At 44.1% G+C, this 15,864-nt stretch overlaps 2 long non-coding RNA genes across 5 annotated transcripts in view; one reads left to right on the top strand and one right to left on the bottom strand.

Annotated features, from left to right (window-relative positions):
• LOC113994345 overlaps positions 1-14,334 on the bottom strand; it is a 33,631-nt gene extending 19,297 nt beyond the window's left edge. For all 4 annotated transcript variants that reach the window (XR_003543040.2, XR_005565399.1, XR_005565400.1 and 1 more), the window contains exons 1-2: positions 14,027-14,334; positions 12,989-13,058 (exon numbers count right to left, since the gene is read on the bottom strand). This is a non-coding gene — a long non-coding RNA (uncharacterized LOC113994345). The remainder of the gene's footprint in view (positions 1-12,988; positions 13,059-14,026) is intronic.
• A 347-nt stretch (positions 14,335-14,681) lies between these two features.
• Positions 14,682-15,643, top strand: LOC113994379. Its single transcript, XR_003543059.2, has 2 exons — positions 14,682-15,076; positions 15,413-15,643. It is a non-coding gene; the product is annotated as an uncharacterized LOC113994379 (long non-coding RNA).
• The last annotated feature ends 221 nt before the right edge of the window (positions 15,644-15,864 follow it).

The following is a 15,864-nucleotide window of genomic DNA, read 5'->3' as shown; positions in this document are numbered from 1 at the left end:
TCGCTGCTGGGCTTGAGCACATCTCTCTCATGTTTATTTGCAGGGCAGAAGTCAGGCCCACATTAAATTCTTTGCCAGTGACGTGAGAGCATGTGCTCAGCTGGAATTTCTCTGCAGAGAAAAGCAATTAAGAAAAAGATTTAGAGAAGTACCATCAGCCCTGAAGTTGGCTGGAGCCTGCTCTGCGGAGCAGCAGTGTTAGCACAGACCCACTGCTGATCGAGGCGGCTTCGTGGCCAGTGAGCTCAGAGGTACATCTTGCTAAATAAACATTTCTGTGGAGTTCAGACTTAAGTCAGGATAACCTTGTTATAACTCAGTGAAGGCAAACCCAAATGATCCATCTTCCAGTTTGACTTTACTCTAAATTTGGTACCAGAGAACAGATTGGTGCTCCATTCAGGCTTATACTTTGGCAAAGCAGACAGGACGAAGAAGCCCCATGGCCACTTGTACTTACACCCAGGCTATTGCAGGCCTCAGAATTAAAATAGAAAAGTCATCTAAACAACTATTTTTAATGATGTGATTGATGTGTCTTCACCCGCACGAAGCAATAAGGAACATAAACTCACAGACCTTAACCTGCACTACCCATGTTCCCAAATTCATTAATTCAAGATTACAGCTTGAACAGTATTTAAAAAGAATCAACTCATTAAATAAGAAAAATGCCTCACAAACCTATCAGCAATGCAGTGGCAATGGGAGCCTGACTGCCAGCAGCTGTGGTCAGCAATGAGGTCATTAGCAACACCGCAGTGCTGGTCAAGACCATCATTCATTTGGTTTTGAAAGCCCACAGAAGTCTGACTTACTCTGCCATGGAAAAGAGAGAGCAAACAGATTTCAGTTATGAGAAGATCCTGTTTATCACCTCTCCCACTTCCTGCAAACATGCTTCTAGACCTCTTCTACCAGCCTCTGAACATCCTGGTTCTTCCTCTGACTGTGCAGAGTCACAGAACAGCCCAGGCTGGAAGGGACCTTGAAAGACCATTCTTTCATGGGAAAAGGGGCCCTGATGAGATTCTAACATTCTGTTTGGAAGCATCTCCAGTGGTAGAGGCTCCACCACATCCCTGGGGATGTATTTCCTGTCCCTACTCCTAAAGATACCCACATCTGAACTCTAACAATGAGCAGATAAAGACTGAAACCTGGCACGTTATGATTAGCTCCCATATTTAGGGTTTTGAACATCTATGGCACAACACTGAGCCCACCTGGAAATTGAGTAAATGCATAAATAGGCTCAGAAAGGAAAAGAACTCTCTACTTCTAGGTTCTGTTTAGGTTCAGCATTTTAACAGTTTTATCGGTTTTTCATCCATAGGGTGCTGATTTGTGTTCTTCAATCCTGCACTTGGAAATCAGTCTGGAATCTGATGCTACTACAGCTCAATGTGAGACACTGTGCAAGCCTCAAGTCCCCTTAACGTCAGGCTGCAAGTTTCTCCTTGGGGTGTCTACAGATTTATTTGTATTTATCATCTCCAAAGAGATAGTGAGAGACAACCTTGGGACACTTGTATCTGTACCCATCTCTGACACAAGACAGGTAAATGGTTAAAAATATAATAGATTTAAACAGTCAGAAAGGTCAGATTTCCAATTACAGAGGTAGAAACAAGATTAAAAATAATTTAAAAATGCATATATTATGTTTAAAAGAATTATTTTCTCTTCAGTGTATCTTGGAGAATGCTTCTGTGTTTTACGGGCTACAGGAGTTTGCAGACTGAGCCCAGATTAACCCCCATTTTCCATGTGGCCATTTCAGACCCTAAGTGTTTTAGCACTATCTGGGAGGAGGGACGTGAATTTCTCTCGGTTCTTATTTTTCTGACTATTTTTTTTTCCTCCAAACACTTGAATGATTCATTAAAATGAAGTTATTTTTGGCAAAGAGCACTTTTCACCAAGAATAGTTTAAACGTTTTTCTTGAACAGTTTCCTTTTGTCATTTTTTAATTCAGTGATTGGTTTTACAACCATAAAAACTTCTGCAGGTCTAAATCTAGGGTGACATATTCCTCCCTCCTTTAACAAATTCCATCCATTTAACAATAACTAAGCTAATTTTTGCATTTTATATTTTGCAGGAAGAAACAGGGCAGTGGTTAGAGGCAGGAGGTTGACATGGTGAGAGGATGATGGAAAAGGAACAGCAGAGATGGATTAGGCACAGAGGGAACACAGGTGGGACACAGGCGAGACCAACAGAAGGAAATGTTAATGGACACAAGCAAACAAACACCCCCTTTAATTTTCTCTACCATCAAACAAGTTTGCTCATTTCTTCCTGGAAGCTTTCAGCTTTCCATTGTTGTGCCAACCTTTCCTCAAACTGATCTTTGGGTCACTGTCCCTTCTCAGGGGTCTGCAGCACTCGTGGCTCCCATGACAATGACAGGGATCAGCCAAAGGAGGAATTGCAGCTGGGTGTGTTGTCACCACGTGACAGCAGCAGTGCACACATGAGTTGCAAATATGTCAACTTGAGATGTTGGGTATTTGGCAAAACACTCAGAAACTGCTCCCAGCAGCTGTGAGAGCCCTCTCTGCAGAAAGCAAGTCCATCTCTCCTTGGACTGATGGACAACGAGGCTCCAGAACATGAGACAAAATAGGTGATGAAAATGAATGGGAAAAGGAGGAGATGGTTCTGGAAAAGGTCCCAAGAGTGTCAGATAAGCTGTTATGAGACGGGAGAGTTATTGTGGTTGGGAGTTACTCATAACTTCATATCTGAGCCTCAGGTTCTTCCATCACATAAGAGAATTCCTGTGGTGAGCTTGGCAGGTCCCATACCCATATTTTGTGCATTTTGGAAAACAGAGTGGGTTGCTCCAAATACCCTCAGGGGAAAAAAACAGAGTGGGGTGCTCCAAATATCACCACAGGAAAGATTGATTTTGGTTTAAAAAAAAAAAAAATTGGTTTGCAAGATTTCCATCTTAGCAAAGCTTTGATTCTGATACAATCAGAAATCCCAAGTTTACCTTGTTGAAAAGACTGGAAATTTACAGCTTGCAGGGAACAAAAAAAAAAAAAAAAAAAAAAGACAGCTATTTGTGGCAGGAATGCCTGCTTGGTTTAACCCCCCTCTGCCCTCCTCTCACCCGCCCAGCCCTGCACTTGGGGCAGACTCCATGCTGGTATTTGAACTCAGCCAAAGGAAGCCACTTCCTCATTAAGACATACCCAAGTATGGCAATAACGTGGAGAGCCAAAAGTAGTAACAGATTTATTATTACCACTGTGTGGAAATAAAATGGGTTTTTTTCCCTGTTACTCAATCCAGTTAATTATCCATGCAAAGCAAAGTTATTCCTGGCAGCCACAGAGGCAGAGCTGACTTGGTAATGCTGGGGGTGGAATGGTTGTTATGCAGGAGGAGAAACTAAATAGTTCAGTAAATTAGCCCAAATAGATCCACACTGGTATTGGCCTCTAGAGATTCAAAATACCAAATTCAATGCTTTTAGGCTTATCAGACTTTTTATTTAATAGAAAAATGTCTGATCTGGGACTGCATCATATCCCAAAGACTCTACAAAGAGGTAATTTTTCAGTGTGCCCTGAGGGTAACAGGAAGAATTACAGAAAGCTTCAAACCATCCAGCATCCTGGACTTTCACTAGACCAACAAAGCACAGCCAGCAAGGAATGTTGGTAGTTCCTGAATCCTTGGATGGGTGTTACAAAGCACAGCACTAAGTGCTTCAAGGGCCCAAGTTCTCCTGGAAAAGCACACTCTGATTTCACTGTGGGGAGCCCCAGGCTGAGACTGCAGCACCATATTTGTGTCACCGGCCCCAGCACAGCTCAGCCTGAAACACCCTGTACCCTGGCTCCTGGAGCATTCTGGAGGCACTCTGCTTACTCTTGAAGCTTATTTGCCCTAAGTGTCCCCACAGTCACCCACAGTCAGGTTTTTCCTTGTGAGAAAAAACAAACAGCAAAAAACCAAACACCAAACACACAATGCCACATTCCCTTTGACAGTTGGAGGGAAGCCATTGAAATGAAGCCATAGAGTGGAAAAAAACCCAAACCTCCAGAAAGCAAGAGCTGAAAGTGAAGAAAACCACAAAATTTATTCAAAGTATTTATTTGAACTGTCCACAGGCACAGTGATTGTACAAACATGGAACAACGGGAACACAAATGAACACTATGGGAAAAGAAACCCCTGACATTTTTACTGCAGTAAGGACAGACCACCAAGAACAGCCTGACTCAAACACAAAGCATCAGTTCCCACACCAGAGCTGTTTGTGTTGGCTCCAGCAGCCAGGTCCAACCAGAACAGTAAGAACATGCATTCTGCTGATGTTTGAATAACCCCTGCCAACAAATTGATCCCTCAGCAGCCAGGCAGTAGGATATGGGTTCAAATAAATAAATAAGTGTGAGAGAGCAACAAAGTAGTGGGAAAAGACGCCCGGTGCCCCTTTTCTAGCATCAGTGTTCAGTAGGAGCTGAATAACTAGAGTTCAGTAGAATTAATAAAAACATGATAAATTTGTAATTGTTTATAATTGCTTTAAACTGCCATGCCCCAATATAGCCTATTTCCTGAAGAGATTTCATCCTTTCACTCTTTTCAGCCCTTTACAGACTCTTAATACTAAATGGGACTCTGTACCTTTAATTGTCATTTTCCATCTTGCACAAGAAACCTTTTCCACAGCACAGTCTATTTTTAAGTTATAAAACACCCAACTATTTTCTTTTTCCCACAGATGAGAACATTAAAACATTGACATTTTAATCTGTTCTATACAAGAGTGAGTTGTGTCAGCACAGTGCTTCCAGCTACAACAACAGAAAACCCAAGTTTAATTAAAGACAGAGTGGAGAAGCTGCTTGGTGGTGTCTGAACCAGGGATGCAAGGCAGACCCTCACTTGCTCACCATTTTGGGCTCAGGTTCCTCTTTGGGCAACTACTGAGCAGGCAAAAGATGATAGAAAAGGAAGGGGAGGGAGGAGAAGAAACAAATCTATTTTCTCAGTTAGGAGATGTGAAAGGCAAGACCACATACCTGAGAATTACATACATTACAAATTTTACCCAGAAAACAGTAACAGCATGGCACAAACAGTCCTAACACAAGTGTGCAGCAGAGGCCACTCACAGCCACATGGGCTGGGGCTGAAAAACGTGCACCTGTAAGACTCACACCCATGCATGCTTAGCCTGCACCTGCTAATAAACGGTTCCCAAATAAACTGTTACGGCAGCAGTCCTTGCACACTTCTGTTCCCCAGTTAGGAACCTAACTTTTCTGTTTCAGTCTTAGAAGTGGTATAAAAATGACTGCAGACTTGTTATGCACCTGGCACCTTCCAGAAGCCCTCAGCTGGGTGAGAATTCTCCTTCCAAACTGCAAACGTGGTGACCCCGCAGCTTTTCTTCTCACTAGGAAAGTCCCAACCCCTGAGCCAGTCCCTAGGGTTTCATTACATCACCCGAACAGAGGAGCTGTGTCATATTATTTGTTTAATAATGAACATGTCAAAACCACTACAAACAAGAGAGTAAGAAAAAGCATTTTCTGCCATAGAAGTGAGACGTATTTCTAATGAGTTCACTTTATTAGCATTTCACGTCCAAAGTTTCTCTCCAAGTACCTAGAAGTCTTAGTAATGTGCCTCTTGATTTTCTTTAAATATGTCAGTCCATAACCTTATCACTCACTGGCTGGAGAGGAATATTGCTGTGTTTGATCCTGCTCTCTCACAGCTTCAGTTCCAATGTAAAAGGCTAGTTCAGGCTAGCTGATATCCCTAAGGCAGGGGACAAGGCAAAGGGAATAAAGAGTGTTGTGTAAATAAGAATGAAATGGAAACTGGAGATGGAAAAAAAGAGAGTAAAAAACAGAAGAAAAACACAGTAACACAGTTACCAATTGCAGATCCCAAGCTTTGGAAGATGCAGCTGCAAGTGCTGCATTCCCATCAGACAGCACCACCTCTCCTGTTTATATGAGTACCAACCACCAGCACAGGCACCTGTAGTACCTGATGAACAGGAAGCATTAAATACCTGTTCATGGGGGACCTTTGTTGACAGCCTGGAGGTGATTGATACTCCTGCCTTTCTCAGCAGGTGGGCATGTGCCACTGTTTCCATTTCCAGGCATGCCTGTATATGTGTCAGCTTCACAGCTTTTCCTGTGCCATATTCTAAACTCAACACTTGTGAGTGTGAATTATGAAGAAGTTTCCAAGAGTGCTTTCTCCATCCGCTTCCAAAAGACAAAAAAAAAAAAAAATAATAAATAAAGTCTGCGAATCCAAGCAGAGCCTTTGGGAGCCCTTCAGTGGATCAGAAGCAGGATTTCACCAGGCAGCTGTAGCTCATTAGATCTGCCACAGAGCGTGAAAGCCACTTGCCAATAGTGTCGGAGACTATTCCTCATGTCAGTCTCCAAGAGGACAGCCCTGACAAAGCCTGAGGGAAGCACACTGGGCTGGGCTCCGAGGGAACAGCCGGGCACACAGCCGGACGCTCCGCACGGAAGATGAGGTTGAGCTGCGGGGGCAGAGCGATGGCCCGGCTTTCACCCCTGGGCATTGGGGCTTCCTCTACACCACAGATGGAGAAGCTGTCTTGGAAATAAAACCAAGCTGGCCGTGGGCTTGATAACCATGCACCTGGCACAAGCTATTTTCCAATAGCAAGTTTGTGCACCCCTTTGAGGCTTGTTAATCTGCAGTTAACAGCAAAATAAAATAATTCTGGGACCAGTCAAATCAAAAGGATCTCTCACAATCCAGCATTCAGGTTAATTAGGACTACTAAGGTGCTGCTCCAAAATAAATATAAGATTAAAGCAAACAAAGAGGGAGTCTGGAAAATACTATTTTTGTTCCTGTCATTTAATGTCTGCATAAATAGTAACAAAAATAAGCAGTTTTAACCACAGTACATAACTGGATGGGATTAGCCCCTCTGAATACTGGGCTGGTAGATGTTGCAGCTCTGGCCACAGCATCAGGGTTCAAACACAACGCTGTGCCCTTTGGTTGGTTGCAATAATCTAACGCACTCTAATAACTGTTCTCTTCTGCCTTCACTTCCCTCTTCCCTTTTGATGCCTGTAGCAGCAGTGTGGACAGTTTAGCATCAGCCCCAGTCCCAGGCAGGCTGATCACACAACATGGCACAGCACCATTGCTCACAGAACACAAATATGCCGAGGCCTTCACCACCACATACCATAACCTCTAAGTATCCAGTTCCACCCCAAGTACCCCAGCTCTGACATCCTGTCTGCAACAGTGGCTGGGAAGAGTTGTCAGAAATCCAGGAGATGAATGAGCAATGATTTATCCATTAGTGTCTGTTATTTAAACAAACATCACCCCACCCAAGCCCCTGACGTTTGTGCAGACTCTGAAGCAATGAAAGGACTTCACAGAAAGCATTCTCTCCACATCCCCGAGAATCAATAATCCACTTGTGCAGTTCACTTGGATTCTATTTTTAAAACTGTTTTTACAGATTACCAGACACAACAGTTTTCCTTCCTAACATACACCTTACTTAGAGAAGTGCTTGCAGGAAGTTGGAAAAAAGCATTATGAATATACAGCAAATAGCACCAACTAATCTAATTATATACTTAATAACTCCTTAGCATTCCAGAGAAGCAGTGGATTATATTTGACAGAGGAGATGCACTGCAAGAAGAGCAGTCTTGTGCTCAGAGCAGAGCTGGCCTTTCTGCAGTGCTTTGCTGTCACTGGGATATGCTCTATGCCAATGGCAGCACAGCCATGGACCTGGTTGTCACAGCTGAGAAGCATTAGTGTCCTCCTGGCACAGGAAAGTATTTTAGGAAAACCTTCAAGAGTCTGATGTCATGTAAGGTACCTTAAATGACCCTATAGACACTTCATTAAAAAGCCAAACTCTACAGCACAGAAACAAGTAGGATTGATGCTCTTGTACTACTGCATATCAAAGAGAATCCTCTCCAAGCAGGTACCAGAAAAAAGACATTCAATAGCAAATTTTATGAGAGAAGGATAAAAACCAGGTAGTTCAACAGTTCCTGAAATCCCAGTGGTGGTCAATAAATCGACTTGTGCTTCACATTATATGAAGAGGCTGTACTTAGCAAATCACTGTGTAAGCTGCCTCAATAACAGCACTCCTGCTATCAAGTTTACTTGCAATGAGTCCAACAAAGAAATTAATTTCTTAGATGACAAGAAAAGGTTATCTAGAATGGGGAAAACACAGGAGACAAAGATTTCCACTAATAAAACAAATATCAGACTCTGAGCTGAATTTGAAGCTATCTTTTTTTCCTCTGAAAGGTTTTAAATCCCTGTAGCCCAAACACTAGAGCTACAAAGAAAACATCCTACAACCTGCCCTGCTAAAAACAGAAGAAGAGCAGAATGAGCCAGAGCTCTTTTCAGTACGTGAGTTACTCCCTCAGCCACATGCACGCTGCTCCTCGGGCAAGGCCCAGAATGAGGAAATGTACTGCAACCCAAGTTCCAGACTTAAAAGCAAACCTCACTTTGAGCTACTAGTTGATTTACTGTCCAAAAACTTCAGTACAATATAATTTCAGAATTCAGGACATGCCCTTTTCACAAGTACAAAGGTGTTTCTCATGACTCCGAAAAGTAACAAAACACACACCTTCCTAGTCTGATCTTACTGACTTTATTGATCTGTTTATTCCCAAGAGATAGTCCCATCTTATTTTCCAATTATCAATTTTTTCATAAATATTTCTACAAACAGGCACAACTTTCCTCTATGCCCCCCTTTTTTCTTCTCACTATAATACACAGCCTTCAGTTATTGCTCTCATTTCATTCTCTTCACACTTTTCTATGCACATCAAGTGAGCAAACTGACCTGGTTTATCCACATGCCCACAGGAAGTCAGCCACAAACATGAGACACAGAGGTTTGATTTCGAAAAAGTCATTATAAAAAAAAAAAAAAGCAGATTCCCTGTTTCTGCTGCCCAAAGATATGCTCCCACCAGTTCTTATAGCAATTCAATCCATCTGACATCCAAGAACTCTATGATCACATCACACAACTGGCCTCTATGCTGAATGGCTTGGCAGCAATACTGCACCCCCAGGACCAATTTCTATAGATTTGGGGTTAGTTGTAAAAGTTTGTTGAATTTCCCTATTTCATGGCTGCAAAGATTAACATCAAATTTTAATCAATTATAAGCCAAAGCCATGTAGTTCACCTGAAATAATAACCCGAAGAGATTTAGACCCTCAGCTTCTGTCCCACCTTGATCTAATCCTGGCTGCCCAAACCAGTGACAAAGGCCTTCCAGGTCACAGTCACCCGTTTAGTGCCATCGCCAGCAGTTGAGCAGGGGACCTCTAGGAACCACCATCCTGAGAGGGGATTCCTGCAAGCTGAAGTCCCACGGGAAACCATGACTCTGCTAGGACATTTATAACTGGAGTGAGTGGCTTGAACTAGGTCAGATGGGAAAGGGTTAAGATCTAGGTTTCGATTTCCATGGTGATTAGAAGAAAGAGCTTGTCTGAGGAGCTGTTTGGACCATTAATGCTCCTTTTTAGTATCCTTTGGAAAACACAGGCTATTTGAGAGGGCAGAGGGAAACAATAAGAGGTTGTGTTTTTCTTAAATCTGGTGACTTGAGTAGCTATAATCTTGTCTATGTGACACTGATCTCAAAGCAACAAAATAGCCAATACAAGACCCGGGCTAGAACAAAATGGAGAGGATAATATAACATTAACGACATAAGTTTACAGAAAATATATTCTTGCACTAGCATGATTTTTAATTAAAAGTTTATTGCTAATTAATAGCACAGATATAGCAGGTTTTTGTAAGGCAGTTGACTTGATGCAAAATGACATTTGATTAAGAAACTCAAAATCAACATGACACATCAAGTGGGCTAGAGACTGATAGGCCCCAGAATGTAATTGCAGATGAGGCCAAACACTAAATAAATGTTTCCAGCTTATATCAATTAAATATCAACACAAAAGAGAACGGTTTCTTTTATCCCACCCTCAAGAGATGACCTTATGTTATGCAGCAGTTTTGTCTGTACTCTGGAAAAAAGCACAAGATGATTACTGAACAAATTTACAGATTAGAGTCATGAAAACAAGGATCAGTGGTAGAAAGCCATTTAGTTTGCCAGGTAAAGAAGAGTGGAGAAAAGATCACTGTTTTTAATATAGCTAAATGTAAGAAAACATGCCTAAGCCCCACTTCCAGGCTGGCAGCCTCTCTTGAAAGCAGGTAATCTAAAAGGTCACTGTAGAAAAACATTTGTAGGGAGCTTCAGGGAGATACTGTGGGTAAATAGGATCATGGAGATAATTTTGCTTTCAAATTTCCTCCAAAGCTAAAACTACACAAGCGAGGCTTTGGAAAATAGTCGACAGCAGCTGGTGACAGAAACTCACACATTAGAAAAGCAAAACCAACACCTCCCCTTGGAAGCTGCCAAAAGTTTGATTGAAACAGAGGTAAGAAAGCATTTGGGCATCTCATGTGTTCCTTGAAGGTCAAATTGGACAAAACTCAGGTATATGAGAGACAATTAGGAAGGAAATATGATGGATGGCAAGTCTACTGACAGGTCTCTGAGGAACATCCTCATGTGCCAATAACAAACATTCAAGCTCTCCTGCTTCTTCCTTTCATACCTTGTCTTTGCAGATCATGCAGAGCATTAATATTTCTTTTTCCTGAAGGAACTCTCATATCTTGAAAAGCTAAACTTAAAGGGAGCTACTCACACCTGGTGCAACTAAACATTTTGCTTTCTTCAGCAATGAAATCCCACTACACGTCACAGCTTTTTTCTGAGGTGTAGAAATGCCAGGTAATGCTGTGATCTCACTCACCTGTTACAAAACCTCTTAGCAAGCACCTGAGATCCCCCCAGCCACTGAGAGTCCCACAACAGGACTTGACACATACCAAATGTGCCCAGAACATCTGCTGCTTTGTTCTGACCATAAATATATAGAAAGGAGAGGAAGAAAAAGCCTGCAGAACAATTTATTCCGGATCTCTTTACACCAAAACTCACACATCACGCTCCTTTGGTAATCCCTCCCCCTTTATATAAAGTTGTATTTAGATCATCACACGCAGCTGAACGACTCAAAGCCTGAAACATGAAAGCTCAAGGAACATAAGAAGTGCATGAGGACACGTAAGGAGCACGACAGAGCTGAGGAATTACAGCCCTACCTCCCGATTCCCAGCCTGGGGTTCCTGGGTTCCCACCTGTCAGCCACAGCCGTGTGGAACAGCCCAGCTGTGATTCTGGCCTCGACCAAGCCAGGTACAACACCTCTTCAGCAGCTGTGATTAATCAAGAGCTCTAACACAAGCTCTTTTAACCACACATAGGGGAAATTTCTGCCACAAGAAGTATTACACTACAGAACCAGCTTAGACAGCTCCAAGCCAAAGTTTCTCCCAGCAGAGCCCACCTGTCCACAAGCCAGGACCCAGCTGCAGTGGAGACATTTGTGGTTTCCCTACCTGCCACCTGCCTGCCTCCACCATCAATGTACAGCTTCAAAGGGACACTCAAAAGAAAGCTGAAGGGACAGAGAGGAATCAATGGCAAAACAAAACCAAAAAGCTTTCAAGTGTTTTGGGACTCTAGAAATGAGGGGGTTGTATTTTTAGCCTGCATACAGGCAGCTCAAGGTGCTTTTCTTTGTCCCCATGACAGTAGGTAAGTGAATACACCTGCCTTGCCTCACTCCCTGCTGATGGTAAACACGAGGTCTTGCATTCAGGTTACAACATGGAGTTACTTCAGAGCAGCCCTGTGCCAAAATAGCACATTTCTGAGGGATGCAAAGGTATTCAATAAAAAGCTTTTAAAGGCATATTTTTAAACTTGCAGCAGGAAAGCTTTTCTGTGTCAAGACAGTAATTCTTTTAGCAGCATTGATCAAAATGTCATTCTTTTATGAGTGTACAATACCTTTTAATGGCATACAACAAGCCATTAGGGTTCTACACCTCCGTGCAGCACACAGCTTACTGGAAAATCAGGAACACTGGCCAAGAGACAGCCACTGGGTTTTATGCCTGTATAAAGGCAGAGTTTCTTCCATTCTCCCCAGCTCTGCTACAATCAAATACATACGAGTGAAGTGACCCAAAAATTAAGCCAAACTTCTCATCACTTCTACAAGAGCTATTTTCCCACACATTTCCCCCAAGAAATACCTCTCATAAACACAACAAATATTCTGGCTTTCCAAAGTGGGATTCTATCACCAGGATCTGATCTGGCTCTTTGTTTTCCACACCAACGATCACACTTACCTCAAATCAGCACTGACTGAGGAATGAGAGGGGGATGAATTGCACAAAATGGGTTTGATTTTCAGAAATGGGAAGAAGTGCCACCTGCCCTTTGCTAACACTGAGGCCTGGTCAGAATCCATCTACAAATCATCCAATTCTTTTCAAGTGCTCCAACCCTTCAAAGGGTGACAGCACTGGTGATTGCATTTGCTCTGCTTGAATGGAAGACCAGCATGGGCTTTCTGGATGCATTCAGCACTTTACAGCCTGATTTTAGTTACAAATATCAACAGGAAAGGGAATGCTTTCTGTCAACCTACCTTCAAGGCTTTTCCCATCAAGGATAAGAGAATGTTTATGGGATTTAATCATTACTGTTAACTGAGCAGTGGCAGCAGCAAAAGAGCTTTATTTCACTATCTGAAATTCTAAGGAATAATAGCAAAGTCTTCTCAGCTACTTCTGAAAGTGTAAAGCCATCAGTATAAACAGATAAAACAACAATTCCAATAAAACATAAGGTAAAATTGTAAATCAAAGACAGGAAAACTGACTAGAAAGAGGAGACAGAAAAAAATTGAGGTTCTAAAATCAAAAGCTGGAGTGAAATTAATTACAGTTAAGAAAAGTTTAAGGGGCTGCTTGTCTCTTACCTGTTCAGAAGCACCCTTGTCCCTCTGACTTCCAGTTATGAGATACTGCAGTGAGTCTCCTCAGTCACATCTAGAATTTCAAATCAAAGAGAATTTTTTAATTTCCCATAATTTTTATAAGCATACATAAATTCAACTCAAACAATACAATTTATGCTCCAGAAGATGCCATTGTCTCAGTCAGAACATCAAAAAGTCAACGGTGCTCACATTTCCCCTGCACTCGTTATTAAACATACAGTCAGACACAGAGAGGTCACGCCCCGAGACCAGAGCTGTGCCACATGGTCCAACCGATAACCCAGGCCAAAACTGGTCAGAATCAGAATTTCATAGTTATCAGGGAATGATTTCTCACTATCACCTACCAGAGAGTTCAGAGTTGCTTCTTTGTTGTTGCAGTCAAAAGAGTAAATACACATTCAAGCACACGTTCGGGGATTTTTAAACAAACAGATGATTTCTAGGTTACCTGAAGTATGACAACTAAGAAAACCTGGATTTTGTGGTAGCAACTCATTTCTCATTGACCTACACTAAATTCTGTGCGATAAATGCTCTGGCACCATGGGAGAGCTGTTCCTGTCTTTTCTCGCCTAGAGCTCGATTCAGTAAAAGCAACTCCCTATTTCTCTCTCTCTCATCAGTGATGTAGAAATAAACTCAGGTTTTGAAATAAGGAGGTCAAACAGGACCAACGTAAACAGGAACTCGACACATTGAGCACTTCAGCTTCTATCAGCTCAATTTTCACTTTAAATCTCCATCCCTGAAGGCTTTTAATAACAGGTTTGGAATAGTTTGTCAGATAGATGCATTTCATCCCCCTTTTCAGCAAGGAATCAGACCGGATGATGTATCCCAAAGCTTTTGCAGAATAACCTGCCTAGAGAAAGTTTTGCACCCAGGTGTTAAACCCAATGACCACTGTGACGATCCCCACAGTGGCTTGCTGAGCTTTGCCTCGCAGCCCACCACTCTTCCCTACAAAGACTTCAGGGAACTGCTTGGACATATGGGATCCTCCCGAGCACTAACCTGGTCCGCAGTTTGGCAAGTGCCCGTTTTTTTCAGGACCCTGCAACGCGGAGCCTGTCCCATCACTTCTCCCGGAACGGCAACGGAGGAGCCGGCGGGAGCGCGGCCTGTCCTGGATTGGGAGTGGACGGCACGGGAGAGGAGCTCTGCCTCCCCCCGCCCTCCCGGGACAGGAGGGATGTCGGGGGTAGCGGGAGGCAGAGCGGGAGCCTGGGATGCACGAGGGGCACAGCGCGCCTGCCGCCAGCGTGGGGGGTTCCCTCGGGCCTCGCGGCACCCGGAGCCGGAGCCCGCAGAAGTGGCGGTGACCGGAGAACCCGAGCCCCTCCCGCCGTTCGAACGCGCCCGCCAGCCCGTCCTCCCGCCCCGCCCCGTATTGACCGTGCCCTCGTCCAATCCTGAGGCGAGAGAGACAAAACCCCGCCCCCAAAAGGACCAATCAACACTCGCCAAGGGCGGGGGCGGGGCCACCTGCGCACGCGGAAGGCCTCACGAGCCCCTTGGTCTCTGAAGACGTTGATGGACGTAAGAATGACCCAATAGAAGCTCAGCCTCCCGCCCGTGCGTGGCGCCAATTGGCCATCCCGCCCAGAGAGAGGAGGCGCGTTGCCATGGGGACGAGCGGGCGCCGCTGGACAGGCCGGGGACCCCCCGGGCCCCGCGCCAGACCCGGCTCGGCCCGGCCCGCTGTGCGTTCGGCATCTCCGGACCCCACCAGCGGTGCTGCTCCCGGCCAACCCCGCAGAGCGAGGCTCCTGTCCTCTGTCACGCAGAGAAGCCACTCGGTGATTCCACAATGGTTTGGGGGGCTCGGGTCGAATATCACTGTCCTGCGCTGTCCCTCAGCGCAGCCCCAGGCCCTGCTTCCATCGCCTCGCGTTCCAGTCACAGCTGTAACCCCGCCAAAGCCATCGAAGCTAGACCCTGATTTATGTGTGTTACAAGCCGCTGAAGGAGTTGCTGCTGCCTTTGAGGCACACACACAGACCTGATTTGACACAGAGGAAGCCTCCAAACCCAGGAGATGCTGGAGATGGTTTGCCCTCCCGTGTAAGCAAAGCAGCCAGTTTGAGAAATAGAAAGGTTGTTGAAAGAGGTGTCATTAGCACAGGGAAAGCGTAAGCCAAGCTTTGGAGTTGGGAAACCTACATGACTCATACATCTGTTCATGAGACAATTTAGAAACCAAGTTGCTGTAGGCAAAAAAAAAAAAAGAAAAAAATTACAAATGCACAGACAAATGGTAAATCATAGTAGCAAGGAACTGCCTGGCTGCCCTGACACTCGATGGAGAAGCAGGGAGGGAACTGAGCTCACTGAAACCCTAAAGGTGTAAATAATGACAGGGAGCTGCTGTTTCTCACAGCCCTCACTCCTTGTTGGCAGGACGAAGTTCAGCTTGTCCAGGCCCTGCTCACAGTGATAGATCTGGGAAACAGTGCGAGGCAAAGCTCCAGGCTGTGATCTCCAGGAGGAAAACAGCACTGGAAATTCACTTCTCCCTTCTTGAAACTGGAGTGTGACCGCAGAGCAGGAGAATGCTTGGAACTTAGTCTGCTGTTTGGAGAGGATTGAAGTAAAACAAATATTTTTGTAATAAAAATTTAATATCCTTTTTTTGGGCTTTGTAATCAAAGCAGCTTTCTAAGCTATGCGCGCATGGACAGTAATCCTCCCCTAATCTCGCTCGCCTCAGGCATAGGAGATGCTTAGGAAATAACAAAGCACTGCCTACTACAGGAGAAACTTCTAATTTGTTTTTGTCTAGCTCAGCGTAAGGCCAAGCCCCAGGTGCAATGGACCATCACATGAAAAATGTAACAGAGCTCAAACATAAA

Source organism: Pipra filicauda, unplaced genomic scaffold (assembly GCF_003945595.2).
Source record: "Pipra filicauda isolate LSUMZ 115617 unplaced genomic scaffold, ASM394559v2 scaffold46_size3722508_pilon, whole genome shotgun sequence".
Classification (NCBI taxonomy): Eukaryota; Metazoa; Chordata; class Aves; order Passeriformes; family Pipridae; genus Pipra; species Pipra filicauda.
The sequence above is the reverse complement of the archived record's forward strand: the minus strand, read 5'-3'. Positions and strand labels throughout refer to the sequence as shown.